Raw genomic sequence first — 13119 nt, forward strand, 5'->3', positions numbered from 1 at the left:
AAGCTCAAGAGCATCTCCAAGCAAAAAATGGTCAACAGCAACAGTCAGACGGTTTCGTACTGCTCAATTGCTACATTAAAAAGGTATGTTTCTTTTTCAGAACTGCAAAAACATGAGCGTGACAGCATTTGAACCTGTAATCTTCAGATCCGAAGTCCGACGCCTTATCCATTAGGCCACACGGTCACGGACGCCCATCTATAAATGTATACGACTTATCTCGAAACGCTCACACCCCTGAGGATTTGTGTTTTCGTTCTCCACAGCCGCTGCCCCTTGCTCTTTCCCACCCATTCGTTACATTCAACCTCTTAAGAGACAGACCAAATATAGACTGAGAAAAAAGACCACACACATTGTGCATTCGGAATCGAAGGCAGGGCGTCCCTCGCCGCATTTGCTACGATGGCCATTTGCTACTTCTGCAGAAGCGGCGGCGACGGCGACGACGACGACGACGACGACGACGACGACGACCGCGAGAGGCTCAGAGATATGTGAGAAATACATCTATAAAATGTAATTCAGACTGCCTCGTCCCACCTTATGCTGTACCGCTTTGGCAAATGCTTTATCTGTGCCATTCGACTTAATCACATCTGAGAGTAATTCTTAAAAAAACGCCTGTCGCTAATTGTTCGTCATCACAGATACTGTTTGCTATACGGCCACGACGCGCAACTGATTTCCAAAATTCATCTTTGTGCTGTGAGGATGGAACTTACGACCCCTGGTTAATTAGAGCAGTGCTCTACCACTGAGCTAAAGAGGCGCGGCCTAGCGCTATTTTTGGGTACTTCGTCCTTACGGTCCTCTGCGTCATCACACTTCAGCTGACAACACTTCATATTACCGGCAAATATTTGCTGCTATGGCGACCCATAACTGGTTGGCTACACATCTGACACGTAACAGATGTGCTCTCCTAACAACAACACTTGCATTTCAGAACATGTCTTTCACACATGTCTACAAAATCACCTTCACCTTCAAATACAGTTTCCTTGCGACTGACAGAGACGTAGGCAAAGTTTAAAGTTGCTATTTCCATTTCATCTCGTTAATCAGAAAAACGGTAATTTACATCTGCATCGGAACAAAATTCCGTTCCGCCCAGCGTGTGGCTCGAACCCACGACCCTGGGATTAAGAGTCTCACGCTCTACCGACTGAGCTAGCCGGCTACCTCCGTGAATACCTGCCGGGTAGCGCGTCACACAGTACTAGTTTGGGTTGGGTGGTCCCATACAGAATCTCTCCTTGCTTCCTAATGTTTACCTGACGTCACACTCGTCACGTACTTCACTTTTATGTCATAATCATCTCTGAGAGGTAAAGAAATTGCAACACAACATGCAGAGCTAGTGGCGTCAAATTAACACACATAATTTTTGTGACTCATAAGCCGAACGAGTTACTTTCCGACGTTGTTTTAGATGTGCAAGTGCCAGTAAAACTCGCGGTGTCGGCACTCTGCCGACCATTTCGCTAGTTAACACCCATCAAGTTGTGTGTGTTTCAAGCTCAAGAGTATCTCCAAGCAAAAAATGGTCAACAGCAACATTCAGACGGTTTCGTACTGCTCAATTGCTACATTAAAACGGTATGTTTCTTTTTCAGAACTGGAAAAACACAAGCGTGACAGCATTCGAACCTGTAATCTTCAGATCCGAAGTCCGACGCCTTTTCCATTAGGCCACAAGGTCACTGACGACCAACTATAACATGTATACGACTCATCTCGAAACGCTCACACCCCTGAGGATTTGTGTTTTCGTTCTACACAGTCGCTGCCCCTTGCTCTTTCCCACCCATTCGTTACATTCAACCTCTTACGAGACCGACCAAATATAGACTGGGAAACAAGACCACACGCTTCGTGCATTCGGAATCGAAGGCAGGGCGTCCCTCGCCGCATTTGCTACGATGGCCATTTGCTATATCTGCAGAGGCGGCGGCGGCGGCGGCGGCGACGGCGACGACGAAGACGACTCCGACGACGACTGCGAGAGGCTCTGAGATATGTGAGAAATACATTTATAAAATGTAATTCAGACTGCCTCGTCCCACCTTATGCTGTACCGCTTTGTCAAATGCTTTATCTGCGCCATTCGCCTTAATCCCATTTGAGAGTAATTTTTCATAAAACGCCTGTCGCTAATTGTTCGTCATCACAGATAATGTTTTCTATACGGCCACGACGCGAAACTGATTTCCAAAATTCATCTTTCTCCTGTGAGGATGGAACTTACGACCCCTGGTTTATTAGAGCAGTGCTCTACCACTGAGCTAAAGAGGAGCGGCCTAGTGCTACTCTTGCGTACTTCGGCCTTACGGTCCTCTGCATCATCAGACTTCAGCTGACAACACTTCATATTACCGGCTAATATTTGCAGCTATGGTGACCCATTACTGCTTGGCTACACATCTGACACGTAACCGATGTGCTCTCCAAACAACAACACTTGCATTTCAGAACATGTTTTTCACACATGTCTACAAAATCACCTTCACCTTCAAATACATTTTGCTTGCGACTGACAGAGACGTAGGCAAAGTTTAAAGTTGCTATTTACATTATACCACGGTAATCAGAAAAACGGTAATTTACATCTGCAGCGGAACAAAATTCCGTTCCGCCCTGCGTGGGGCTGGAAACTACAATCCTGGGATTAAGAGTCTCACGCTCTACCGACTTAGCTAGCCGGCTGCCTCGCTTAATACCTGCCTGGTAGTAAGTCACACAGTACTCGTTTGGGTTGGGTGGTCCCATACAGAATCTCTCCATGCTGCCTAATGTTTTCCTAACGTCACACTCGTCACGAACTTCCTTTTATGTCATAATCATTTGTGAGAGGTAAAGAAATTGCATGACAACATGCAGAGCTAGTGGCGTCAAAATTAACACACATACTTTATGTGACTCAAAAGCCGAACGAGTTACTTTCCGACGTTGTTTTAGATGTGCAAGTGCCAGTCAAAACTCGTGGTGTCGGCACTCTGCCAGCCATTTCGCTAGTTTACACCGGTCTTGTTGTGTGTGTTTAAAGCTCAAGAGCATCTCCAAGCAAAAAATGGTCAACAGCAACATTCAGACGGTTTCGTACTGCTCAATTGCTGCATTAAAACGGTATGTTTCTTTTTCAGAACTGCAAAAACATGAGCGTGACAGCATTTGAACCTGTAATCTTCAGATCCGAAGTCCGACGCCTTATCCATTAGGCCACACGGTCACGGACGAAGAGCTATAAATGTATACGACTTATCTCGAAACGCTCACACCCCTGAGGATTTGTGTTTTCGTTCTCCACAGCCGCTGCCCCTTGCTCTTTCCCACCCATACGTTACATTCAACCTCTTAAGAGACAGACCAAATATAGACTGAGAAAAAAGACCACACACATTGTGCATTCGGAATCGAAGGCAGGGCGTCCCTCGCCGCATTTGCTACGATGGCCATTTGTTACTTCTGCAGAAGCGGCGGCGACGACGACGACGACGATGACGATGACGACGAGAGGCTCAGAGATATGTGAGAAATACATCTATAAAATGTAATTCAGACTGCCTCGTCCCACCTTACGCTGTAACGCTTTGGCAAATGCCTTATCTGTGCCATTCGCCTTAATCACATCTGAGAGTAATTCTTAAAAAAACGCCTGTCGCTAATTGTTCGACATCACAGATACTGTTTGCTATACGGCCACGACGCGCAACTGATTTCCAAAATTCAACTTTGTGCTGTGAGGATGGAACTTACGACACCTGGTTAATTAGAGCAGTGCTCTACCACTGAGCTAAAGAGGCGCGGCGTAGCGCTACTTTTGGGTACTTCGTCCTTACGGTCCTCTGCATCATCAGACTTCAGCTGACAACACTTCATATTACCGGCAAATATTTGCAGCTATGGCGACCCATTATTGGTTGGCTACACATCTGACACGTAACAGATGTGCTCTCCTAACAACAACACTTGCATTTCAGAACATGTCTTTCACACATGTCTACAAAATCACCTTCACCTTCAAATACAGTTTCCTTGCGACTGACAGAGACGTAGGCAAAGTTTAAAGTTGCTATTTCCATTACATCTCGTTCATCAGAAAAACGGTAATTTACATCTGCAGCGGAACAAAATTCCATTCCGCCAAGCGTGTGGCTCGAACCCGCGACACTGGGATTAAGAGTCTGACGCTCTACCGAATGAGCTAGCCGGCTACCTCGGTGAATACCTCCGGGTAGCACGTCACACAGTACTCGTTTGGGGTGGGTGGTCCCATACAGAATCTCTCCATGCTGCCTAATGTTTTCCTGACGTCACACTCGTCACGTACTTCACTTTTATGTCATAATCATTTCTGAGAGGTAAAGAAATTGCATGACAACATGCAGAGCTAGTGGTGTCAAAATTAACACACATACTTTATGCGACTCAAAAGCCGAACGAGTTACTTTCCGATGTTGTTTTAGATGTGCAAGTGCCAGTCAAAACTCACGGTCTCGACACTCTGCCGACCATTTCACTAGTTAACACCGGTCTTGTTGTGTGTGTTTCAAGCTCAAGAGCATCTCCAAACAAAAAATGGTCGACAGCAACATTCAGACGGTTTCATACTGCTCAATTGCTACATTAAAACGGTATGTTTCCTTTTCAGAACTGGAAAAACACGAGCGTGACAGCATTCGAACCTGTAATCTTCAGATCCGAAGTCCGACGCCTTATCCATTAGGCCACACGGTCACTGACAACCAAATATCACATGTATACGACTCATCTCGAAACGCTCACACCCCTGAGGATTTGTGTTTTCGTTCTACATAGCCGCTGCCGCTTGCTCTTTCCCACCCACTCGTTACATTCAACCTCTTACGAAACCGACCAAATATAGACTGAGAAACAAGACCACACACTTTGTGCATTCGGAATCGAAGGCAGGGCGTCCCTCGCCGGGTTTGCTACGATCGCCATTTGCTACTTCTGCAGAAGCGGCAACGGCGGCGACGACGACGACGACCGCGAGAGGCTCTGAGATATGTGAGAAATACATCTATAAAATGTAATTCAGACTGCCTCGTCCCACCTTATGCTGTACCGCTTTGGTAAATGCTTTATCTGCGCCATTCGCCTTAATCACATCTGAGAGTCATTCTTTAAAAAACGCCTGTAGCTAAGTGTTCGTCATCACAGATACTGTTTGCTATACGGTCACGACGCGCAACTGATTTCCAAAATTCATCTTTCTCCTGTTAGGATGGAACTTACGATCCCTGGTTTATTTGGCCACTGCTCTACCGCTGAGCTAAAGAGGCGCGGCCTAGCGGTACTCTTGCGTCCTTCGGCCTTACGGTCGCCTGCATCATCAGACTTCAGCTGACAACACTTCATATTAGCTTCTAATATTTGCAGCTATGGCGACCCATTACTGCTTGGCTACACATCTGACACGTAACAGATGTGCTCTCCAAACAACAACACTTGCATTTCAGAACATATCTTTCACACATGTCTACAAAATACCTTCACCTTCAAATACAGTTTCCTTGCGACTGACAGAGACGTAGGCAAAGTTTAAAGTTGCTTTTTCCATTACATCTCGTTAATCTATAAAACGGTTATTTACATCCGCAGCGGAACGAAATTGAGTTCCGCCCAGCGTGTGGCTCGAAATCACGACCCTGGGATTAAGAGTCTGACGCTCTACCGACTGAGCTAGCCGGCTACCTCGGTGAGTAACTGCCGGGTAGCACGTCACACAGTACTCGTTTGGGTTGGGTGGTCCCATACAGAATCTCTCCATGCTGCCTAATGTTTTCCTAACGTCACACTCGTCACGTACTTCACTTTTATGTCATAATCATTTCTGAGAGGTAAAGAAATTGCATGACAACATGCAGAGCTAGTGGCGTCAAAATTAACACACATACTTTATGTGACTCAAAAGCCGAACGAGTTACTTTCCGACGTTGTTTTAGATGTGCAAGTGCCAGTCAAAACTCGCGGTGTCGGCACTCTGCCGACCATTTCGCTAGTTAACACCGGTCTTGTTGTGTGTGTTTCAAGCTCAAGAGCATCTCCAAGCAAAAAATGGTCAACAGCAACATTCAGACGGTTTCGTACTGCTCAATTGCTACATTAAAACGGTATGTTTCTTTTTCAGAACTGGAAAAACACGAGCGTGACATCATTCGAACCTGTAATCTTCACATACGAAGTCCGACGCCTTATCCATTAGGCCACACGGTCACTGACGACCAACCATCACATGTATACGACTGGCGTGGGACCTGTCGTCTCGCGGTGCGTTTTGGCGTTGGCCAGTCCGCGCCAGCGCGCCGTAAGGCACAGAGGTTCGCACTGGGGCGTATCGCTTCCAGTCGGACGTGCCCACAGGGGAAGTGATGCGTCATGTATAGCCTCACCTCCTCAAGTGGCTCTTTCCGCCTTCAAGTGGTGCCAGACGTTAAGCTCGGCATTTCTCGTTCTTGCCCGGGTGTGCCTTGCGACAAAAGGAAGAGCTGCGACCCAACCCGATGCGAAAGCGAAGGGTGCGTGGCACAGGGGGAGCTGTGTCGAGGGACGAACATCTGTCCCTTTCTGTTCGCAGGGCCCAGACCAGCAGGAGCTCTGCATGCCGGCGACTTCGTTTGTCGGCGTGGGATCGCGGCGCGAGTCGGCAAGGGTGCTTCGCCGCGCCCCTGGGTAACCGGGGCGTGTTCTGCCAAACCCAGGAGGTGGTGACATCGCCTGGGCCAGGTTAACTGGGTCCAGACCGCCGAACGTCTGGGGGACCGGCCCGCCACCTGAGTAGGAGTGGGTCCTTGGCCGAAAGGTGGAAACTCGTGCTAGTAGGCAGCGAAGGGCGAGAGGTGCATCCGCCTCTCCGGAGTGCGGGGTGCAGTTGCCGGAGAGCGTCGCGTGAAATCGCCGATGACGGAGCCATCGATGGGGACCAGTGCGCTGGCGACGGCGCGCTGAACCCGGCAGCTCGGGAGTGCCCTTGACCTTGGGGCGAGGTCGGTGGGCGAGCTGCAAGAAGTCCCCCCCCATGCCAGAGGAGCCGGTCCGGGGCAAGAGACGGGCTCCCATCTCTTTTATCACTCGTATAATCATGGCGACAACCAATACGAGTGACTCGAGTGCGCCTCAACGGGCTTCTTTTGCGCCGCCTGATCCCTCTCCTCAGGACGAGTCGGGACAGGCCGAAAATGAAACAGTGACGCAGAGACTAGCAAGAATCACGTTGCTCATGGAGCAAAACATTAAAAACGGAAAAATATGTCAAGCAGAACTTTCAACAATCAAAAATGAATTGGCTGCATGGGCCATTGCCCACGCAAAATTGGAAGGAAGGGTGGAAGAACTAGAAAAAGAGAACAATCGATTGAGGAAACAGCCAGTTAAAACCTGGGCTGCCGTGGCAGCGCAAGCTCCCACGAAGCCCAACACGACCAGAGATACCATAGATAAGGTGACAAAGAGGCCAGATACGGCAGTCTTCTTGAGGACCCTGCCGGGCCAAGACACAAGCGTTAAAATAATCCAGGAGCTATTCACGACTACTGTGGACCCTGTAAAAGAGAAAATAAAGATCAAAAGAATTAAACCAAGCAAGAATTCAGTAATAGTGGAAGTCGCATCCGAAGAGGATAAAGAAAAAATATTGATGAACCAGAAACTAAATTCAGTGATCAAGTGTGAGCCTCCAAGGAAAAGAAACCCTCTCGTGATTCTGTACGATGTTCCAACAGTAATGACCAATGAAGAGTTATGCGACACAATCAGAAAACAAAACTTTGAGCATCTGAGTGAAGAAGAGTTCAAAGACTGTTTTAAACTCAGACTCAAGACAGGTCCACGGGGTCGAGATGTGGTACATCACGTCGCTGAGGTTACAGCGCAGATGTGGAAAAGCATTACGACTATGGGCAAAATATATGTCGGCTTTCATGCCATCAACACTAGGGACTATGTCGTGGTACCTCGTTGCCACAACTGTGGCGACTTGGACCACATTCTCAGGCTGTGCACCAGGGAGTCGGCCTGCACAAAATGTGGAGAGAACGGTCACAACCGTAAAGACTGCAAGGCAGCGGCAATCTGCATACCATGCAGGAACCGAGGCAAGAAATCATGCGGAGCCACAGGTCGAAACTGCCCAACATTCAGGATGCTTGAACAAAGACTGATTTCCAGGATTGATTATGGGTGAGCCCGGCATACTGAACAGGATGCCGAAACATAAGTCCCCGAGCAAAAGGAGGAGGGATGCTATGAGGGCTAACAAATTTAAGTTGTTCTTAAGGTCGCTTACGAGCACCGAGAAAACTGAAAACAGAGCCACACAGACTGAGATCTATATGATAAATACGGCAATACAGACAGACCCCCCCATAGCTGCAGCTCCCTCCTCCGAAAGCCGGGGAGCAGAGCCGACAGAACACCAGAAACGGCAAGGGCATCCTGTGGCTGTGGCAGTTTCCAGAGAGGAGCAGAAAAAAGTCATTCAACCAATACAGGAAAACTTGGTAACCAGTAGCTCTAGTACAAGTTCTCCCACACAGGGTACTCCAGTGGTTAGACTACCACCTGTGGACCCTGTAAGAGTGTACCCCAACTTGGAGTACACCATGCAATTAGCAAGACTTGAGCAGCCGGCTACCCTGACCACTGCCCTGAGACATGTGGTTCGTGTAGGACACGAAGAGGGACGAAAGATAACCTTCTCGGTGATGGAGGCTGTGGACAGAATTCAACTAAAATCAGTGAATCTCCCCACTGACTTTGGAGCCCTGCGAGACTTGTTAAGAAAGGTGTTTGAAAGAAGGGGCGAGAAATTCGACCTAAACGACATCTATGAACAGGCAGTATTGGCAAACGGACGAATTGCGTTCGACTGGACTAAGACCTGGCCACATGACCGAGTACACACCTACTTTCCATAATGACCAAAATAAACATAGGACAACTAAACACTCACAATAGTCGACTTGTGATGCAGGAACTCCGAAGGGAGGTGGAGGAGAGGAGATTGGATGTGCTCTGTCTGCAGGAGCCGTACTCCCAAGCTGGGAAAGTCGCATTTGCTGCCGCCACATGGCAAGTAATCAGCAGAGGAGAAGACCCAAGGGCGGCAATTATAATTACAAACAAACTCATGAGAGTTACCACTCTCTCAGTTTACAACTCCCCATTGCAACGTCGTGGAGCTCCAATCTCCAGCAGGAATCATCACCATCATTAATATGTACTTTCAGTATGGAGATGACATCGAAATACACCTAGACCACCTGATGAGGGTGACCACGGCGTTGCGAGGAAGGAAAATTGTAATAACAGCTGATATTAATGCCAAGTCCCCCCTATGGTTCAGTGGCACAAGAGACGCAAATGGAGAAAAGGTGGAAGAATACATTATGGCGTCGCAACTCGTGGTGGCCAACAGGCCTGGTAATCCTCCTACCTACACGGCAGGAGGAGGGCAGGGTACAAATATTGATGTCACTCTCGTGACACCAAATGTAACAAACATCATACAAAATTGGAAAGTAATAGGAAACGCCACCACTAGCGACCATAACTTAATAACTTTCACAGTAGGGGAGAGAGAGTGCCGCTAGGCCATGGGGTGGGAAATACAATTTAACTACAGGAAAGCTGACTGGGAACGGCTGGCGAGGGATTGCGACATTCCTCCATTACCGGAAGATGACATACAACAAGACATAAACGTAGACAACAGAGCAGATGAACTAGTAACTGCAGTAACCAGGGCGGTGAGGGCTGCTGTACCGATCAGGAGGAAGGCCATGGCGGCTTCTCCGTCACCGTGGTCGCCTGAACTGGAAGATCTACGCCAATCTGTCAGGAGGCTAAGGAGGCACTACCAGCGCAGTGTCGTCTGGCAGGAGAGACAAAGGTGGCAATTGCAGTACAGGGAGGCAAAACAGAGGTTCCAGAGTGAACTACGCGAAGTCAGAAGGCGAAGCTGGGAACACTATGTGCTCAGCCAGCTAGCACTGGATCCATGGGGACTCCCCTATAAATTAGTCAGGGAGAAAATCCGCTCTCCTATGGAGCTATCTACAGTCAGGCACGGGGACAGGATGACGGAGTCCTGGCAGGAGACTGCTGGGGTCCTCCTCCGGTCCCTGCTGCCTGATGACAATGCGGATGGGGAGACAGAGGGACAGCGGCAATTGCGAGAACAAGACCGTGAAATATATAATAATGACACGGCGGTCTACCCCTTCTCAGAAGAGGAGGTGGCGACCAACATAAAGCAACTTAAAAGAGGCAAAGCTCCTGGGCCAGACGGCATTGTGGCGGAGGTGGTGCAATTCCTGGCACCCCAGCTGGTTGCGCCGCTTACCCACCTCTATAATGATTGCCTGAGGCAACAACAGTTCCCAAGAAGGTGGAAAACTGGGAACGTCGTCATTATTAAGAAGGGACCGGACAAGGATCCTGCAGAAGTAAAGTCGTACAGGCCGATCTGCCTGTTAGATTTGTTTGGAAAAATCTTGGAAAAACTGTTGGCTGACAGATTGGCAGCACACAGAGTATTGTGCGGGATGAGCAGCAGGCAATTCGGTTTCAGGCCGGGGCGGTCGGCATCTGATGCAATCGCCCTGGCGGCCGAGGTCTGTGGCTCGACCCAACACAAATACGTGGTGGGCATCATGGTGGACATCAGTGGCGCCTTCGACCGCCTGTGGTGGCCCTCGCTCTTCTCCTGCTTGCGGGAGAAAGAGTGTCCAGGGCCGCTATATGGCTGCCTGAGGAGCTACTGTGAGGATCGGGAGGTCTGGCTATCATCCCCTAGCGAAAGGGTAGGGAAAGCTGTCACGAAAGGATGTCCCCAAGGATCGGTCCTAGGGCCGCCCTTTTGGGACATCCACATGGAGCCATTACTAGACAGCCTGCAACGAAGTGAGGATGTGCTAGAGGTGATAGCCTACGCTGATGACCTCCTCCTGATGGTCGGTGGCCGTAGCCGAGAGGACATAGAACCTAAAATAGAGAGAGCAATAGACAGACTCCTACAGTGGTGCCACACCACGAAAATGACCGTATCACCAAGCAAATCGACATACTTACTACTTAAAGGACAACTAATCAGGAACCCCACGGTCAGAATTGACGGCACACCGGTACTGCGAAGACGAGACACATGTTACCTAGGAGTCATCATTGATGAGAAATGGAACTTCGGAAAACACATTGAAACTGTAACCCAAAAAGCTCTGCAAATATTAAACAACCTCATTTCCATAGGACACAAAAGATTTCACCTACCTCCACATCTCATTAAACTTTACAACAATAGTATCTTAACTTCAGTAGTGGGTTACGGCTCCGGGGTCTGGGCGCACAGACTCACGAGCGTTGTGCCCGCCATGGCAGTGAGAAGGGTTCAGAGAAGCATGGTTCTAAGATCTGTGGGCGCTTATAGAACATCTCCAGGAGGGGCCCTATTAGACATAATGGGGCTCTGCCCACTTGACATCAAGATTAGGGAGCAAGCAGCCTGGTATTGGACGAAAAAAGGGAACCAGGGGAAAATAGAAGAAATCATGGGTGTGAGGGTAGAGGACAAAAGGGGGATTAGAAGAAGGGGGGAAGAACTTTGGCAGGGGTCCTGGGAGACAGAAGAAACCGGTCGCAGAACCTTTCAGTTCTTGCCGAACGTGAGGGAGCGTTTAGAAATGAAGCACTTTCAGCCAACACGGGGACTGATCCATTTTCTCACTGGTCATGGACCCTACCCGACATACTTATGTCGGTTTGGGAAGAGGGCTACGCCCACGTGTGACTGTGGCGCGCCGGAAGGCACTCCGGATCATGTGATTTACGAGTGCCCTCTCTTCAATGATGTAGCGACCACACTTCGAGACGGACTTCCGAACCATGACACGTATCAACTCCTCAGACGTGAAGACACTTTTCAGATGATTAATACTCTGGCCAACGAGGTATCACGGAAAGTGCTAAATGAATATCTGAGGGAGATAAACTAAGAATGCGAAAATGAACACCGATATTGTCTAGATCCCTTTTCCCATACCGCCAGCGCGCGGACTGGCCGACTTCACATCTCAGTTGGGATCCGCCGCGCGCAGGATTAGGGGGAGGAGGGGTCAATCTCACCGACTTAGAGATGCACCGGATTTGACTTAGGATAAGTTAGTTTCGTAGGACTTAGAATAGGATATTATGTTAGGTTAGGGAACTGCAGCGAGTTAACATCTTGGCCAGCCCAGTGCCAGGGGCAAGCTCTTTGGGGTTAGCTCGAAGAGCAAGGCTTGCAAAGTAGGTTTATATATTCTACTGGCACCTATGTGACGCTGCAGGTGTAGAAATTAGCAATTAGTGACAGTAATAGTTTCTTAAGTAGTAGGGATAGTTGGTGCAGTGCCCATTGTTGTAGTAACCTGTAGCACATCATATTTTGTAGTATGCTGCATTGTAATAGTAATAAATGTATTAATATTATGACCCACTAATGCTATTAAGGAAGTGGGTTAACATTGTATAATTATTATTATTGATGTATACGACTCATCTCGAAACGCTCACACCCCTGAGGATTTGTGTTTTCGTTCTACACAGCCGCTGCCGCTAGCTCTTTCCCACGCATTCGTTACATTCAACCTCTTACGAGTCCGACCAAATATAGACTGAGAAACAAGGCCACACACTTTGTGCATTCGGAATCGAAGGCAGGGCGTCCCTCGCCGCATTTGCTACGATGGCCATTTGCTACTTCTACAGAAGCGGCGGCGGCGACGACGAAGAAGACGACGACGACGACGACGACGACCGGGAGAGGCTCTGAGATATGTGAGAAATACATCTATAAAATGTAATTCAGACTGCCTCGTCCCACCTTAGGCTGTACCGCTTTGGCAAATGCTTTATCTGCGCCATTCGCCTTAATCACATCTGAGAGTAATTCTTAATAAAACGCCTGTCGCTAATTGTTCGTCATCACAGATACTGTTTGCTATACGGCCACGACGCGAAACTGATTTCCAAAATTCGTCTTCCTGCTCTGAGGATGGAACTTACCACCCCTGGTTTACTACACCAGTGATCTACCACTGAGCTAAAGAGGCGCGG

General features: G+C 48.6%; 1 non-coding gene across 1 annotated transcript; it reads right to left on the reverse strand.

The window, feature by feature from the left end:
• Window positions 1–1110: 1110 nt before the first annotated feature.
• On the reverse strand, window positions 1111–1183 carry Trnak-cuu (transfer RNA lysine (anticodon CUU)). Its single transcript has one exon. It is a non-coding gene; the product is annotated as a tRNA-Lys (tRNA).
• Between the last annotated feature and the right edge of the window lie 11936 nt (window positions 1184–13119).

The sequence above is a fragment of the Schistocerca gregaria genome, unplaced genomic scaffold (assembly GCF_023897955.1).
Source record: "Schistocerca gregaria isolate iqSchGreg1 unplaced genomic scaffold, iqSchGreg1.2 ptg000259l, whole genome shotgun sequence".
Taxonomy (NCBI): Eukaryota; Metazoa; Arthropoda; class Insecta; order Orthoptera; family Acrididae; genus Schistocerca; species Schistocerca gregaria.